A 16,797-nucleotide genomic window follows, 5' to 3' on the forward strand; every position below is an offset into this window, starting at 1 on the left:
GCCAGAAAACTGAAGGGTACCTGAATGCCCGTGACAGACAACTGTGCCTCCCTACGCAGGACCATGCCCTCGAGTGTGGCCACCAGTCCAACCACCTCCTCCATGTACCCTCGCGGTGGCTGCAAAAATGAGTTCATAATCATCAGTGAACAAAAAATGTCTAAACATCTGAATGATGAATGAAAAACAGTGGAGCATACCAGCGGTGAGTCAGGATCAATGGCGTATCGATCACTGGGCATCGGAGGCTCTAGCGGGATCGGGGTCGGAGAGATAGCCCCATACTGCCACGCCATCAACTCAGTCGGCATATCTGGCCATCCAGGATGAGGATAAGTCGACGGAACCGGAGGAACCGGTCTACTCCCACCTCTAGATGTACCAGCCCTGCTAGTAGAAGGGGCGTCTACAGCCCGAGCCCGAGCCTAGCCCGAGGATGACATACCGGCAGGCCTCATCATCGGGATACGAGCTCCCGTCAATGGAGGCATCAAGTATATGTGACGGTAAGTGGCGTAGTCCCCCTCCTCAATATATAGTAAAGCATCACTACCCAGCATGGCGCCGACTACCTCCGAGTAAGAGAGCCTGTCAGCAGTCCGCATGCTGACTGGGGGCACTGCGGGAGGATCTTGAGAAAGATACCCCCATACCTGGCGCAGAAAGCGTTCCCCCAGGAACCATGCCCTGCCAACCGGCCCTTCAAGCAGGACCCTATACTGGGAGATGTCCGACCCTCCGGTATACTGAAGTCGGAGACCGTCACCCAGGGACACCCAGGGCTGCCATGTGATCTGCGGATGATAAATGCATAAACCAATCAGAAATCAAGAATATACAGAGCAAATCAAAGATGAAAATGAAAGGAACTGAAAGTTCTGAGGTACCTCTGAATGTCGCACAGTGTCAAAATACTGTCGCAGGTAAAGGAGGGTCTCTCGAGGTCTCGGCCGGTGCGGGCCCTCAAACACCAGTGAGTATGGGGTCATGGGAACCCCTGCCACCTCCAACTCTGGGGCTAATGCTGGGAAGTATACATAGACCCATAGCTGAGAAAAGCAGTGCAGAATGTAAGTACGAAATGCTGAGAGCAAAATACAGACTGTAAAAGTGCGCTGTGTGTGCAATGTACAAGTAATGAAGAGCAGAAATGTAAATCAAGGGGATAGAAAAGTACCTCCCAGGCTCTCCAGTAGCCGCCAAGTAAATCTCCCCGCCCGCGGGAGGTCGCGCTCATATAAAAGTAAAGGGTAGCCAGGCCGCCGCCACCCCAGTCATATCGATGGACCTGTGATAGGTCGACCAGAGCGCTCAGCAGATATAACCCGACTGTGTTCCCTCTATCGGCGAACAGGGTAGTCCCGAAGAGGAACATAAGGAAACCACGAGCGTACTGCTCCGTCTCCTCGGGAGTCTCAGGCACCATCTCCGCCCGCCGGAAGTGGGAAGAGAACCAAGTGTATCGGACTCTCCCAGAAACCCTATCAACAGGCGGGCGAGCCCCCAATAGATACATCCAAGCGGCCTCCCACTCGCCCATATCCTCATCATAGGGGATGGACCAACCTCCTATGTCTAAGCCAGTCAACACAGCGAAGTCTAGGGGCGTCATGGTCATGTCTCCAGTGGCAGAGAAATGAAAGGAGTTGGTGGTGTCCCACCATCTCTCTACCAAGGCTGCCATCAGTGTCCTCCTGGCAGGACAACGTGACAACTCGACGCAGAAGGGCCCGAATCCTGCCAAATCTACCAAATCTCGGACACCCTCCGGGAGCTCAGTGTACCAATCCCGCGCGATGGTGGAACCATACCCCCGCACACTGCGGGAACTAACCTGCATTCAGAATGAATACATGTGTCAATAATGAAATGAATGGGCTGTGTGCCAATGAAATGAATGGGATGTGTGCCAAAGAGATGAATGGGCTGTGTGCCAATGAGATGAATGGGTTGTGTGCCAATGCAATGAAATGGGCTGTATGCTGATGAAGTGAAATAAGCTACATGCAAATTCTAACCTGGGCTGCGTGTTCAGAAAATTTTAAGTTTGGGCTGCGTGTTCAACTTTCTATCAGTGTGGGCTGCGTGTTCACTATTTAATCTGGGCTGCGTGTTCAGAAAATTTGAAGTTTGGGCTGCGTGTTCAGAAAATTTGAAGTTTGGGCTGCGTGTTCAACTTTCTATCAGTGTGGGCTGCGTGTTCACTATTTAATCTGGGCTGCGTGTTCAGAAAATTTGAAGTTTGGACTGCGTGTTCAACTTTCTATCAGTGTGGGCTGCGTGTTCACTATTTAATCTGGGCTACGTGTTCATAAAATTTGAAGTTTGGGCTGCGTGTTGAACTTTCTATCAGTGTGGGCTGCGTGTTCACTATCTAACCTGGGCTGCGTGTTCAGAAAATTTGAAGTTTGGGCTGCGTGTTCAACTTTCTATCAGTGTGGGCTGCGTGTTCACTATCTAACCTGGGCTGCGTGTTCAGAAAATTTGAAGTTTGGGCTGCGTGTTCAACTTTCTATCAGTGTGGGCTGCGTGTTCACTATTTAATCTGGGCTGCGTGTTCAGAAAATTTGAAGTTTGGGCTGCGTGTTCAACTTTCTATCAGTGTGGGCTGCGTGTTCACTATTTAATCTGGGCTGCGTGTTTAGAAAATTTGAAGTTTGGGCTGCGTGTTCAACTTTCTATCAGTGTGGGCTGCGTGTTCACTATTTAATCTGGGCTGCGTGTTCAGAAAATTTGAAGTTTGGGCTGCGTGTTCAACTTTCTATCAGTGTGGGCTGCGTGTTCACTATTTAATCTGGGCTGCGTGTTCAGAAAATTTGAAGTTTGGGCTGCGTGTTCAACTTTCTATCAGTGTGGGCTGCGTGTTCACTATTTAATCTGGGCTGCGTGTTCAGAAAATTTGAAGTTTGGGCTGCGTGTTCAACCTTCAATCAGTGTGGGCTGCGTGTTCACTATTTAACTGGGCTGCGTGTTCAGAAAATTTAAAGTGTGGGCTGTGTGTTCACTTTCGAATTCGAGCTGTGTGTTCGACAAATCAGTGTTTGAGCCGTGTGTTCGCCTCTTAACTAATGTGTACTGTGCGTTCACAATTAATTAATGAGCCGAGTGTTCAGAAATTCGAGTGTTGAAACTACATGTTCAGGATGCAAGCAAAGTACTATGTCATAAGCTAAACTGCGTGTTCAAGCATGGCAAAGGTGCGAAATGTACGAAAAATACAGAAAATGAAGTAAATACCTCTCGGGCCTCATGAGAGAGGTGATGCTCCGGCTCTCGGAGTAGCAGATCCCCGGGTGCTCGCTCGTCAAAGCTAGTGAAGTGACGGAAGACGGCGCGCGGAAGAACATGTGCTGGCGGGTTGTACCTCCCGGGAATAAAAGGTCGGGTCCTCGGGGGTAGGGTCATGGGATCAAAATCATCTCCGGCACCTGGAAAACCTCTGCCGTGGGGAGAATTACCCGCCATTTTCAGAAGATCTGCAAAGGGAGCAAAAATGATCAAAATGAGCCGAAATTGGAAAAAGTCAACAAAGTCAACTCTCGGGAAATAAAAAGTCAACAAAAGTCAACTCCCGAGAAAATCTTTCAAATATTGAGACAAACTTACCTCAAGTGGCGAAAATGCGAAAAGAAGCTCCGAAACCGAAATTTAATCGCTTCAAAGTGCTTGAAACTGAATATTTTTGCGAAAACAATTTGCACGGGGCGTTGGAAAACGCGTATGGAACTCAGATCTGGAGAAGAAAGTGGTATAGGAGGCAAGAAAGGGGAAGGTCTCGGCTGCAATATATAGGCCCCAAGTCTTGGATTGAAGGAGCATCAAAAAGGAGGTGAAAATACCAAAATGCCCCTGAATTTGGGCATATGGCCGGCCGGCCCTCTTTTCTAGCCGGCCAGCTATCTGCTTTTTGGAAAACTGGCCGGCCAGCTATTTGCTTTATGGAAAACCGGTTGGCCACCTCCGCTTGGGAAGATAAACGGCCGGCCATGTCCCCTACATGCCCACCTAGCTCTCTGCAAATTTTGAGGAAGATCGGAGTTCCCGGGACCCAAAAAAGTTCAAGAAAAGTACACTTCCGGTCGCGAAATTGTTCCGTCGGAACTTCGGCTTCAAGATCTGACATGTGTCTCATCATCATTCATCAAAATCAAAGTGTATCCTTTTTGAATGAGTTGTAACCTTTCAGGGAAGCGGATCGGAGGCCGTGATCAAGTCGCCTTCGCCGAAACGCGCATTTCCATACTCGTTACTTCATGACAAACGGGCACCCTGATTCATGCTCATTTCGCACTACCATGCACATAACTTGCATTCTCATGAGCATACCTGCATTAACGTGCACATTTCTTGATATTGGCATACCTCTATGTTTGAGCATACGTTGTCACGCATGTTCCACTCTTGCATTGCGATGCATACACTCACCGGCACTGCGTGTGTCGAACTTTCGGAATCACATTAAATATATGTTGGTAGCATGTTGTACTTGTTGCAATTTCTCTCTTTTGCAGGCACGATATTTTATGTACGGTTCAATTGAGGCTGGTGCGACCAGACGAATCGCGCAGGTATCGTATCTTCTCCGTGTGAGATGTGGCGGGGATTGAATAATCCTCCGCATTCTTAACTGCATGAAATGTAGTTGTTGCTTTGCATTCTTGCTTAAAACTGTTGCATCTATTTACGAATACTTGCTTCATTACAGCTTGCTGCATTTACATGATCATTGGGTTACCTCCGGCTCTTTGCATTATCATTTGCATTTTGCCCCCTGCCTGCGGGCATGCCTGCGGGCACATCTTTGTTTATCTTGCCTGTTTGTCTAAGTCTTCGGCCTTGTCAAAAATGGGTCGTCTCTGGGCTTTGACATTCACTCCCGTCACTTATGACTTTCGAGTTCTGTCAAAGAGGGGCAACTGTAGACACCCCATTTTGGCCGACCTTAAGACTCAGATGTCACTGATTGAGCGCTTGGTGATGTTGCATAATGTGCTCGTTCAGAAGTTTCAGAGTTGCGGCCGTGAGCCCTGCCTCCGGACTTCCGAACCCTCTTCTGTGCCTTGTCTCGGTTTGCGAACCAGACTCGGTTCTATGTTTCTTTTCCTGAGGGGAGGGAGAGGTCCAGTAGACCATCTCTCAATGTCCGCAGGCTACATTTCGTGGCCGTAGGCCATTTTGCCCATTTTCGGAGTCCGGTTTCCGGTTTTTCAGGACTGTTGGCCGTGTGCCTCGGTTCGGGACCGCCTAACCACCTCCGTTTGTTCTAATTTTTGGCATACTCCTTATTTGCTCCCTTTTGAGGGACACTGGGGTCTGAGAAACCCACTTCGTGGCCGAATGCCACTTTCGGTGCTTAACAGCCCATTTTCGGGTCCTCGAACTGCGCGTTTTGGCCCCCGAACTTTCGTTTTGCAACGGTTTTCGTTCATTTTTGGCAGGTACCTCTGTTTTATCACTGGAGAGGTCACTGAAGGGTGGGAGGCCAGCAATTGTTGCAGCAACCAGTTATACATCCTCCGACGCCCTCCGACGCCCGTTTTTCGCACTTCCGGGCTAATGTTGAACACCTTGGGCCCATTTTCTTGAACTTTGAACCACATATTTGTGATGTACACACATGGGAGGACCCTAAAAGTTGGTGGCCGGCCATTAATGTTACTTGACCCTTTTGACCCGCTCCTTCCGGGCTAATGTTGAACACCTTGGGCCCATTTTCTTGAACTTTGAACCACATATTTGTGATGTACACACATGAGAGGACCCTAAAAGTTGGTGGCCGGCCAGTAATTCCACCTAACCCTTTTGAACCCCTCTTGCCGAGCTAATGTTGAACCCCTTGGACCCACTTTCTTGGACTTTTAACCACAGGGTTGTGTTGTACACAGATAGGAGGACACCATCAGTTGGTGGCCGGCCACTAAATCTGATTGACCCTTTTGACCCCTACCCGGCCGGCTAGGGGGTGTGGCCGGCCGGCCACCTGCAGCAAAAGTAACAGGCCGGCCGAGCTCCTTGCACTGTGCACTTTACAGCTGTGGAGCTTTATCCCCCAGAAAATATCTTTATCCGGGGGATATTTTGTGGGGGAAAGTTTGTCTCCTTTTCCCCCACCTTTACACCCCCTTTTTGGCCCTTATAACAAGCAAGCTATATCATTTGTTGGGGTTAGAAAAATTGTTCTTCAAGCTTCCATACACAAATCCCTTTCTATACCTCTCATTTCCTTGAAAATTCCTAAGTCCCTAAGCACCATTTCTTCTACACCACCAAGCTCTACCATCACCACTTCATTTCCAGCAACAAGGAAGGCTTCTCAAAGGCTAAAGGAGCTGCAAATTGATCCAAGAAGCAACAAAAGCTTTGATCTTCAAGGGTGAGTGACATTTCTCCTCTTTGACCCTTTTTCTTGATCCATTTGTAAGCCCCACATTCTTTTTGTTTCAAGCTCCAGCCCTAACTGAAAGGGGCCCTCTTTTGAGCTCATCTTCACTTTTCATTAAGGGCTCAACCCTGTTTGATCCCTCCATGATGCACTTGCTTCATTGATCCTCTTGTATGTCATAATCTTGCATGCTATTTTTGGCCCATGAGTAATCTGTTTTTGAGCATGTTGTAAACTGATATTAGGCTTATTTTGAGCCCCTCTTCAATATTGAAGAAGGGCTCAACACCATTTGGGACTTCCATGTTGTACTTAACTTTATACTCCTCTTTTCTTCCCCATTCTTGCATGCAATGGCAGCCTACCATGCTTATGTTTTTGGCCATTTTACAGTTCTGAAAAAGTGCTTATTTTGGTCCATTCTTCATGTTTCATTTAGGTCCTTTCATGTTTTGGGACTTTCATATGCCACTTCATGTTATATCTCTCTTTTATTCCCCATTCTTGCATGTTTAGTTAGCCTATCATGCTTTTGTTTTTGGCCATTTTACAGTTCTGGAAATAGTCCTATTTTAGCCCATTCTACATGTTTTATTAAGGGTCTTTGGCTGTTTGGTGAATATTTTGCATACCTCATGTTATAGCCACTTTTGAGCCTCATTTTGCATCACATTTCTATCATGTTTGTATACTGATTTTGAGGCTGCCATATACTGTAAATATTCATATTTTTGGTCCCTCTTCAGTGTTGTAGAAGGGAATTTTTCAGTTTGGATTTTTCTTATATCACTTGCTTCATTACCCCTCTTTTGGCCCCTATTCTTGCATGCCATTTTTGCCCTACTTATGCTTGCTGTTTGGCCATGTTTATAACTGTGAAAGTGCCTTTTTTGGGACTGTCTAGCTTCTGTCTTTGCATTGCATGTCCATATTGTGCATGCTTGGCATAGCTATAGGCCATTTCGGGTGCCTAAATTCGCATTTCGGGACTATTTCATGCATTTCGTGTCATTTCGCCTCATTTCGGGACTGTTTTCCCCATATTTTAGTGCTGAAATTCCATTAGAATGATTGGTATCCATTTCATGTCATTACATCGCATTCTACCATCGCCTCGGTTTGCGTGCCCATGTGCACGCATTTCGAGGCACTTCATTTTCATCCGCCGGCATCCTATGTGAGTGTGGCTGAGGCTCACTCATGTTGGTATAAGCCCATATCATGTTTTCATGCCATTACATCGCATTCTACCATTGCCTCGGTTTGCGTGCCCGTGTGCACGCATTTCGAGGCACTTCATTTTCATCCGCCGGCATCCTATATGAGTGTGGCTGAGGCTCACTCATGTTGCTATAAGCCCATATCATGTTTCCGTGCCATTGCATTGCGTATGCCGTTGCCTCGGTTTGCGTGCCCGTGTGCACGCATTTCGAGGCACTTCATTTTCATCTACCGACTTCTTATATGAGTGTGGCTGAGGCTCTCTCATGTTAGTGTAAGTCCATGTTGCATTCTATATGCCATTTCCGTGCCATTGCATTGCGTATGTCATCGCCTCGGTTTGCGTGCCCGTGTGCACGCATTTCGAGGCACTTCTTTTTCATCCATCGGCCTCTTATGTGAGTGTGGCTGAGGCTCTCTCATGTTAGTGTAAGCCCATATCGCATTTTCATATCATTTGCATTGCGTATGTCATTTTCTCGGTTTGCGTGCCCGTGTGCACGCATTTCGAGGCATATCATTTTCATAGCATTGTGCATACTAGGTTGTATCTTAGATTGCATTCTGTCATTTTCTCGGTTTGCGTGCCCGTGTGCACGCATTTCGAGGCATCTCATTTTCATAGCATTGTGCATACTAGGTTGTATCTTAGATCGCATTCTGTCATTTTCTCAGTTTGCGTGCCCGTGTGCACCCATTTCGAGGCGTCTCATTTTCATAGCATTGTGTATGTTAGGATTGTATCTTAGTTGCATTTCATGCATGTCATGCATATTGCATCGTGTTCGGGATAGGAGTTAGCCCGGACACGGGAAACGAGGTGCATTTCGTACTCCGAGTGACGGAATGTGTCTCAATTCCCCAGTCACCGACACTCCGGATTACCCATGATGGAGTTAGGTTTTATTGTGTTTTCATGTGCATTCATTCTATATTGAGTTGTGCAATTCGACTCCTCGGCCATCATGCCTCGGTATGCGTGATTGGTGGCACGAGGATCGAGGCATGCATATATCTGTGAAAATACATTGCTATACCCCTTTCCTGCTCCCTGTTGCAGCAAAATGAAGAATCAACAACTTTTTGGAGTCTGGCACGCTTTCCAAGAATAACTGCTAAACAGAGGCTAATTGGGGCATCCCGGTGGATTTCCGCGCAAGACAACCCGGACATGCATCATCCATCAGAAGCAAGGCAGTCCCTGGCTTGCACGCCAGTTTACAGTTTTCTTAGTTAATTCATTAATTAATTAGAAATTTGTACATTATTTGGGCTGTAATATTTGGACTGTAATATTCTTTCATTTGGGACTGTATATTTATTCGGACCCTCTGCGCGAGGGCACAACTGTAATAAGTGTGCGTGTGTGTGTTGTATGTCTTCCAACCCCACGTCTTTCTCCCTTTTATTTATCCGCTTTTAATGGTTAGATTAGGGCATATTTCAATTAGCATACAGTATGATGGCATGTTTGCATTCATTCATCTGTATTGCATGCATCGGGCTCGGCGCACCATACTAACTGCATTGTACTTTCAATTCCCAAATTGAATACATGATAGTTGTAGCATTTCATATGCCATGTTTAGAATAGCCGAGCCTGCTATAGTTGCATTTTGCATGTGTTGCATTAGGCATTTCTGTATAATTAGGATTCATGCATGATTTCTAATGAGTTTCTATTTTGGCTTGGAGTACTCGGTAAGCTTTATGCTTTAGCATCCTTGCATGCGTGTGAGTGACTGCCATGAATAGCATGCTTACCATGAGGCTATGTGCTTATATGATATAACTGCCTGAATGCCTGTGGGTGAAGGTTGGGTTATCTGAATTGGAATAAATCATCAAATGTTTCAAGCCTACCTGCGGGTAGCAAAACCCCTTTCAAAAACAAACATGAAATGTTTTGTTCCAATTCAGGCGATCCAGTCTATACTTGTATGCTGTGAGCATCACATAGTAACCTAGGCTAATAACCGGAACAAGAACTCACAATGTTTTCAAAAATAGATATCATGGTTAGTAGAGGCCGATCTTTGATCGGGCGAGCGGGGGTGCTCACGAAGTGACCTTCCCCAATCGTACCCAAGTTCCCGAGCCGAAGCAACTTTGGTGATGACGGACACGTGGCCTTTTGGCACCGAGTCAGGGTTTCCTAAATTTCCCAAAATAAAATATTTAGGTGGCGACTCTATATCTGGCAAAGCAGTCCATGTTTGGCACTTCTTTCAAAAATCAATTTTCTCAAAACGATTTGCCGGATTTGGACTCTTTGGTTCAAACTTAGAACCGTGACTGACAAAAAGTCGAGTCCGAGCTGTAGCGAGGTCCCCCGCGGGCTTGTCTACAACCATCAATAGCACCCAAGTCTTAAGGGCGGTAAAAAATGGGGTGTCAACACTTACCTAGTCCTCCGAGCCAAAACAATAGCTAGTTAGTAATCAATGCATGATCCTAGCTATGTTAAGATGGCTAATGCAACACATGCAAAATGCAACTAGAAATAAGCTCGGCTATTCTAAAATGGTATATGAAATGCAACTTGATAATCATGTTTTCAAGTAGGAATTGAAATATAATGCAATTAGTATGATGTGTCGAGCCCGGTGCATGCAATACAGATGAATGATGCAAACATACATAGCATAAGGATGCTCATTGAAACATGACCTAAAACTAACCATTATAAGCGGTTAAGTAAAAGGGAGAAAGATGTGGGGTTGGAAGACATTCGCACACTCACGCACACTTATTACAAAATTCGCCCTCTGATGGAGGGCCCGAACAAATAATACAAACCAACTAATTAATCAACTACCCTAGCTAATTAATTATTACAAAGCTTTTAACTAATTAAGCAAATTAATTAAGTTACAGAATCAACTAAGTAAGAACAGAAAGAAGCTAAAACAAGCTGCCATGGCTCTACCTTGGAATGATGAATGATGCATGCTCGATCGGCTTCACTCGGAAATCTGTTGCCATGCCCCACGCTGCCTCTGTTTGCACTGTTTTTGACTTCTGAAAACTGTGAAAATTTATGTGATGCTTTTAAATCACCTCATGGATATACTGAGAGGCCATCGGCCAAATGGTATGGCCATCGGCCAAGGGAAAAGGGTCATCGACCTCTTTTTAGTCCATCGGCCAAAAATTGTTAGCCGATCGGCACTGAAGATAGCCGATCAGCCATCTCTTCCTACAGACTGCTCCCCTTGCTGGAGCAGAGGACAAACAAGGGCATGGCAATACATTTGCAAGAAAATGTTGTGCACCTACACCCCTTATCATGTTTGAGACTCAAAGGAGTGTAGGGTTCAACTCTCGAGCCATCAATCACGCATTTCGATGCATGATGGCCAAAGAGGCCGAATTGCACAAATCAATATGGAATGAATGCACAAAACACATGAATGCCTCATACTCTTACATGTTGGATCAAGAGTGTCGGCGACCAAGGATTGAGGCACGTTTCGTCACTTCAAGTACGAAACGTCCTTCGGTCCTCGTGTTTGGTTTGACACCCAAAACCAAACACAATACAATGCATGCAACATGGAAAAGCTATGCAATGCAACATAAGCATGCCAAATGCGATATGACTCAAACATGCACACAAGGCTAAGGCAACAAGCATGCCAAAAGCAATGCAACCTACACAAGCATGTGACAAAATGCAAACTACCAAGCATGCAAAATGCAACCTAGACATACAAACATGCATGGCATGCAAAGATGGACAAGCATGCAACAACATGCAAAGATGGACTTAAACCAAAATGGGTAGACCTCAGCCATGCCTAAATCAGTGGCCAAAATGCAATGAAAAGGAAGACAAAAGCACATACAAACATGCTTACACTTCAGTTCACAAACAAGGCATGAAGCTACAAACTCTTAAGAGCACTTAAAGAGTGAAAAGTGTGGACATGTGACAAGCATCATAAGGTCTGAAATCATGCATGGAGTGGTGCCAAACCATCCAAACTACACAAGTATGGCATGCAAGAGGCTCAAAACTTGAAGCTAGCAAAAGGGACTTGCACTAAGGCTATGCAAAACATGAAGCAAATGGCAAGTACAACCCAAAACAGTCATAGATCATGCCAAAATGAGTCTAAAACAAGCATGGAGTAAAACCAAAACAAGCCAACATGACGGGCATTAGGCATGACACATACAAGGCCAATAAGGGGTATTACACTACACCTATTAAGACCAAGCATGGCATGACTTAACCAATAAAAGTCAAAGTTATGGCATGTCAAAATAAGCCCAAAAACCCACTAATATGGCATCATAAAGGCCTAAGTAATAAGAAATGCAAAATGACCCACTCTTAAGACATAAAACACCAACTCTTCAAAGCATCAAAAGGGTGACAAATGCAAGTGTAGGACTACACTACATGGACTGAAATCACATATGGAATGATGCCAAATCATGAAAATGGTCTAAACAATGCATGCTAATGACGTAGACACTCAAAGCCAACAAGCTAGATTGAACCAAGGCTATACAAAACAGTGCATGCATGACTAAAACAACAAGAAACAGAGCTCAAGCATGGTAAAACATGCCTAAATTCTTCTTTGAGTTGAGCCAAGATATGCAAGGATGATGGTCCAAATACATGATGCATGTTAAGGCAAATGAGAGGATTGCAAGACAAGTGCATGGTGCATGCAAGAAGCTATTAAACCAACCTTAGACAGAGGTATAGCATGCTAAAATAACACCAAATACTTGCTGAAATGGGGCCAAAACATGCTAAGCACACATGCTACTATTATGAGCCACTTATACTGGCAAATGAGACACAAGGAGAGGGGGGTGTCCCTCTCCTATTCAAGACTCCAAAACCACTTCTCCACCACTGATAATCCTCTAGATTTCAATGGTGAGAAGGTCAAAATAAGATGGTTCCAAAGCTCTAAAGGGAAGGCACAAAACTAGGCCAAACAAGGCCTAAGAGGGGGTAGACAACCCCCAATCAAAAAGTGACCTTAAACAAACATCACAAACATAAAAAATCAAAACTTTTTGTAGTTTATAGCTAAGCTTAAAACAATATTCAAGTAGGTCTAAAAGCTTAAGCCAAAATGGGGGATTAAAAGGTAGTTTACTCACCCTTAAAGAACACCTTCAATAACACAACTCCAACACTCCTCTCTGATCAAAACTAGTCCAAGAACTTCAAAACCAACCCATAAGGACCTTAGCCACCAAAGAATGGTGTTCTAGTAGGCGTTTGCGTGCAATAGTGTGAAGAATCTACACTTTTGGGCACAAACAAAGGCCAAACAAGAGAGAGAGGTAAAATATAGAGAGACAGGGACATAGAACTTTGTATCTCAATTTTCTGAACCTCTGGAAAGGGAGGGGAGGCTCCCTTCTTATAGAATCTCAATTCTCAAGCTTGTTCAACAAGCTTGAGTCTTGAAACAAATCCTTCCATACATGTGTATGGATGATGAGAATTGTGCCCACCAGCTATCACAGCTGGCAAAAAATATCTGCAAAAAGCAGATGGAAAGGTCTCGGCTCAAAAAAATGACCGATCGACCAAAAAGAGTGCCGATCGACCAAAAAGAATGCCGATCGGCCACCACTTTTGGCCGATGGAAAGAAAACAAGGCCGATGGCACCATGTCTTGGCCGATGGGTTGTAGGGATGGCCAACAAGCTACCCTCATCCCTCAGAAGCAAAAACACAAGTCCTTGGTCCACAACCAAGCACAAAACAGACAAGTTGAGAGTCCTAAGGCAAGGCACGGAGGCAAGGCACGCAGCCGAGACCTTCGGGAACTCAAAACGAACACGAGTATGGATGATCATCGAGTGTTCAAACGATGACGTCCAAGTCTTGAGGACGGTCAAAAATGGGGTGTCTACAGTTGCCCCTCTTTGACAAAACTCGAAAGTCATAAGATGACGGGAGTGAATGTCAAAGCCCAGAGACGACCCATTTTTGACAAGGCCGAAGACTTAGACAAGCATACAAGATAACAAAGATATACGCCCGCAAGCAGGGGCGAGATGCAAAGGACATGCACAATGCTGAACATAACTTATGATCATGCAAAGAGAGCTGTAATGAAGCATAACATGCAACAGTTTAAGCAAGCGAATAAGAATCAAACTACATTACATCCAGAAAGGATGTAAGAGAATTATAAAATTCTTGCTACGTCTCACGCGGAGTACATACAATACCGTTCGGTTCGTGTGGTCGCGCCAGCTTCAAATGAACTGTACATACAATAACGTGCCTGCAAAAAAAAGAAACTTAACAGGTACAATATCGTTGGAAATATGCATAGCAATGCAAGCGAAAAGTGCGTAACAACGCAAGTGAAGGGGTGCATGACAATGCAACCCAAGTATGATGCATAACAATGTGGAGGGGTGCATGACAATGCAACCTAAGTGCGATGCATAACAATGCAATTTGAAACAAACATAACAATACGACAAGGGCATGCGCGACAACGCAAGCCGAGTGGGATGCATAACAATGCAATTTGAAACAAGCATAATAATGCAAGGAAAATATGCACGACAACGCAAGTAAGGGGTGCATGACAATGCAACCTAAGTGTACGCATAACAATGCGAGGAGGGCATAAACACATGTAAGTAAAGCATGCGCGACAACACAAGCAATGTGTGTAACAAGGAAGGCATAAACACATGTAAGTAAAGCACGCGCGACAACGCATACAATGTGTGTAACAATGCGAGAAGGTGCATAAACACATGTAAGTAAAGTATACGCGACAACACATACAATGTGTGTAACAATGCGAGAAGGTGCATAAACACATGTAAGTAACGCATACGCGACAACGCATGCAATGTGTGTAACAATGCGAGAAGGTGCATAAATGCATGTAAGTAAAGCATACACGACAATGCATACAATGTGTGTAACAATGCGAGAAGGTGCATAAACACATGTAAGTAAAGCATACGCGACAACGCATACAATGTGTGTAACAATGCAACAACAAAAAGAGGCACATATTCAACGGAAGCATGGTAAAGGCATGTTATTCGCGACGTTGAGATGCAACTCCAAAGCAAGATAAAGTAGGCTCAATGCAAGAGCAAAAAGACGCATAACAAACGCGCTTATTACAAACATGAAAAAATATTATAATGCAAGGTATTCAAAGCGATTTTTGAATCTCGCAATATACAAAAGGATACGAAAAAGGATACACCTCGCGCGTATCGAGTGCCACACATGGAAGACACGGTTTGAGGTTAACACGAAGGCCGGTTAAGCTTCAAAAGTGTATTCTCATGCACTTTCTTGAAAGATGAAGGTACCAACCAACAAGACTGACCCACACAAGGGCATTGGAGGTTCATCGACCACAAGGGGAGGCCATCGGCCATCCATCAGCCACAAAATGAGATCATCGGCCAACAATTTAGCCGATCGGCTACCAATTTGGCCGATCGGCCAAAAATGGCAATTTCGGGGCAGTTTTGTCCATTCACCTCGGGTCTTTAAATATAGGGCCTCAAACCCTATTTCCTTACTTCCTCAAGCTCGAAAATCATTTCCCTACCTCTCTAGGTCATTTTCCTCGCTTCGATCCTTGTTTTTCCTTTGTTTTCGAGCCTACCGTATTGTTTGATTCGCGAAACCCTCTTCGTTTCAAACACTTTGAACCGAACGAAACATGATTTTGGTGTCCCTTTTCTCAATTTCCACTACTTGGGGCTTGTTTCCCCCGAGTTTACCTCGATCTTCATGCCTTTTCCCACACTCCGATCTTTTCTCCCATTTTTTCACCCCTCGGGGTTGACTTTTGGGTTGACTTTTTTGCATTTTCACCCATTTTCCATACCCTCGGTCATTTTTGCACCCTTTTTGAGTTGGCAGACGACATTCCACGAGGTGGGACTCCCCCGGAGATGAATACGGACCCTGAGGTCGAGCTCCTACCACTGAGTGTTCGACCATTCAACCCGGCGACATACCGGCCGACGATTCAGATACTGTCTCCCGATAGCATCTGCCAGTTCAGAAGCTACGCGCGAGGCGCGCCATTGGAGCTCTTGCTACGCGAGCCAGAGTCGTATCTGTCCTACAGTGCTACTGAGGTACACTGTTCCCCTCTTTACTTTCTGCAATGTAAACTATATATCTTCGAATAGCCAGTATTGTTCTATAACTGAATAAACCAAACACACTGATACATCACATGTTTAGTTCACCGTGAGCACACTCACACATGATATTTGTTTAAACTGAACACATGTACACACACTGTATTTTCATCAATGCTGAACACGTTCAAACATTGTATTTCTGACACTACATCGTATCTGTTTGTCTTTTAACACAAGGAGATTCCCATGCCTTCCGAGGATATGGGAACACCATTGCCCGCGGTTGGTACATGGAATTGCCCTATGCGGTCCGCCACATCGTTGATCAGGCCGGCTTCGGCACTTTTTGCATGGGACTCTCGCGCCTCACTGCGAGTAGGCCCTTTCTTGGCGCGCTAGTGGAGAGGTGGTGGGACATCACCGATTCCTTCCACCTTTCTGCTATAAAGGAGATGACGATGACTCCCTTCGACTTCTCGATGCTCACCGGCATCGGAGTAGGGGGTGATCCAATTCCCTTTGACACTGACATGGATGAGTGGAACGCCACCCAGATGTTCTTGCACGGCGCTCGGCCACCTCTCTCCCGGCCAGGGTTCGTGAGGTATTCTTGGTTCGAGGACCACTTCAGGATACAAGCGCCTACGACCCGTGAGGGGAAGGAGCAGTACGCTCGAGGATTCATCACATTCTTACCGGGGACCACCCTCTTCGCCGATCGGGCGAACACTATTGCCCTTTATTTGCTGAGCGCATTGGTGGACATGACGAGGGTCCGCCGCTACGACTGGGGTGGCGCGGGTTTGGCCACACTTTACGGATACATGAGCTCATCCTCTCGCCGCAGCGGACATTTGCTCGGAGGCTACTAGCGAGCCTGGGAGGTATATTTTCCTTTTCTGCTTTTCAATTTTGCTTTACACTATCTGTACATCACACGCACTGCACACATGCACTCTACTTTACACTGGTTGTTCACTGCACACACTGAATAATACACTTCACATGCTTCACAATACACTTCACACACTGCATAATACACTGCACACATTCTCTGATTTCTGCTT

The sequence above is a fragment of the Camellia sinensis genome, chromosome 1 (assembly GCF_055761805.1).
Source record: "Camellia sinensis isolate YWXY chromosome 1, ASM5576180v1, whole genome shotgun sequence".
Classification (NCBI taxonomy): Eukaryota; Viridiplantae; Streptophyta; class Magnoliopsida; order Ericales; family Theaceae; genus Camellia; species Camellia sinensis.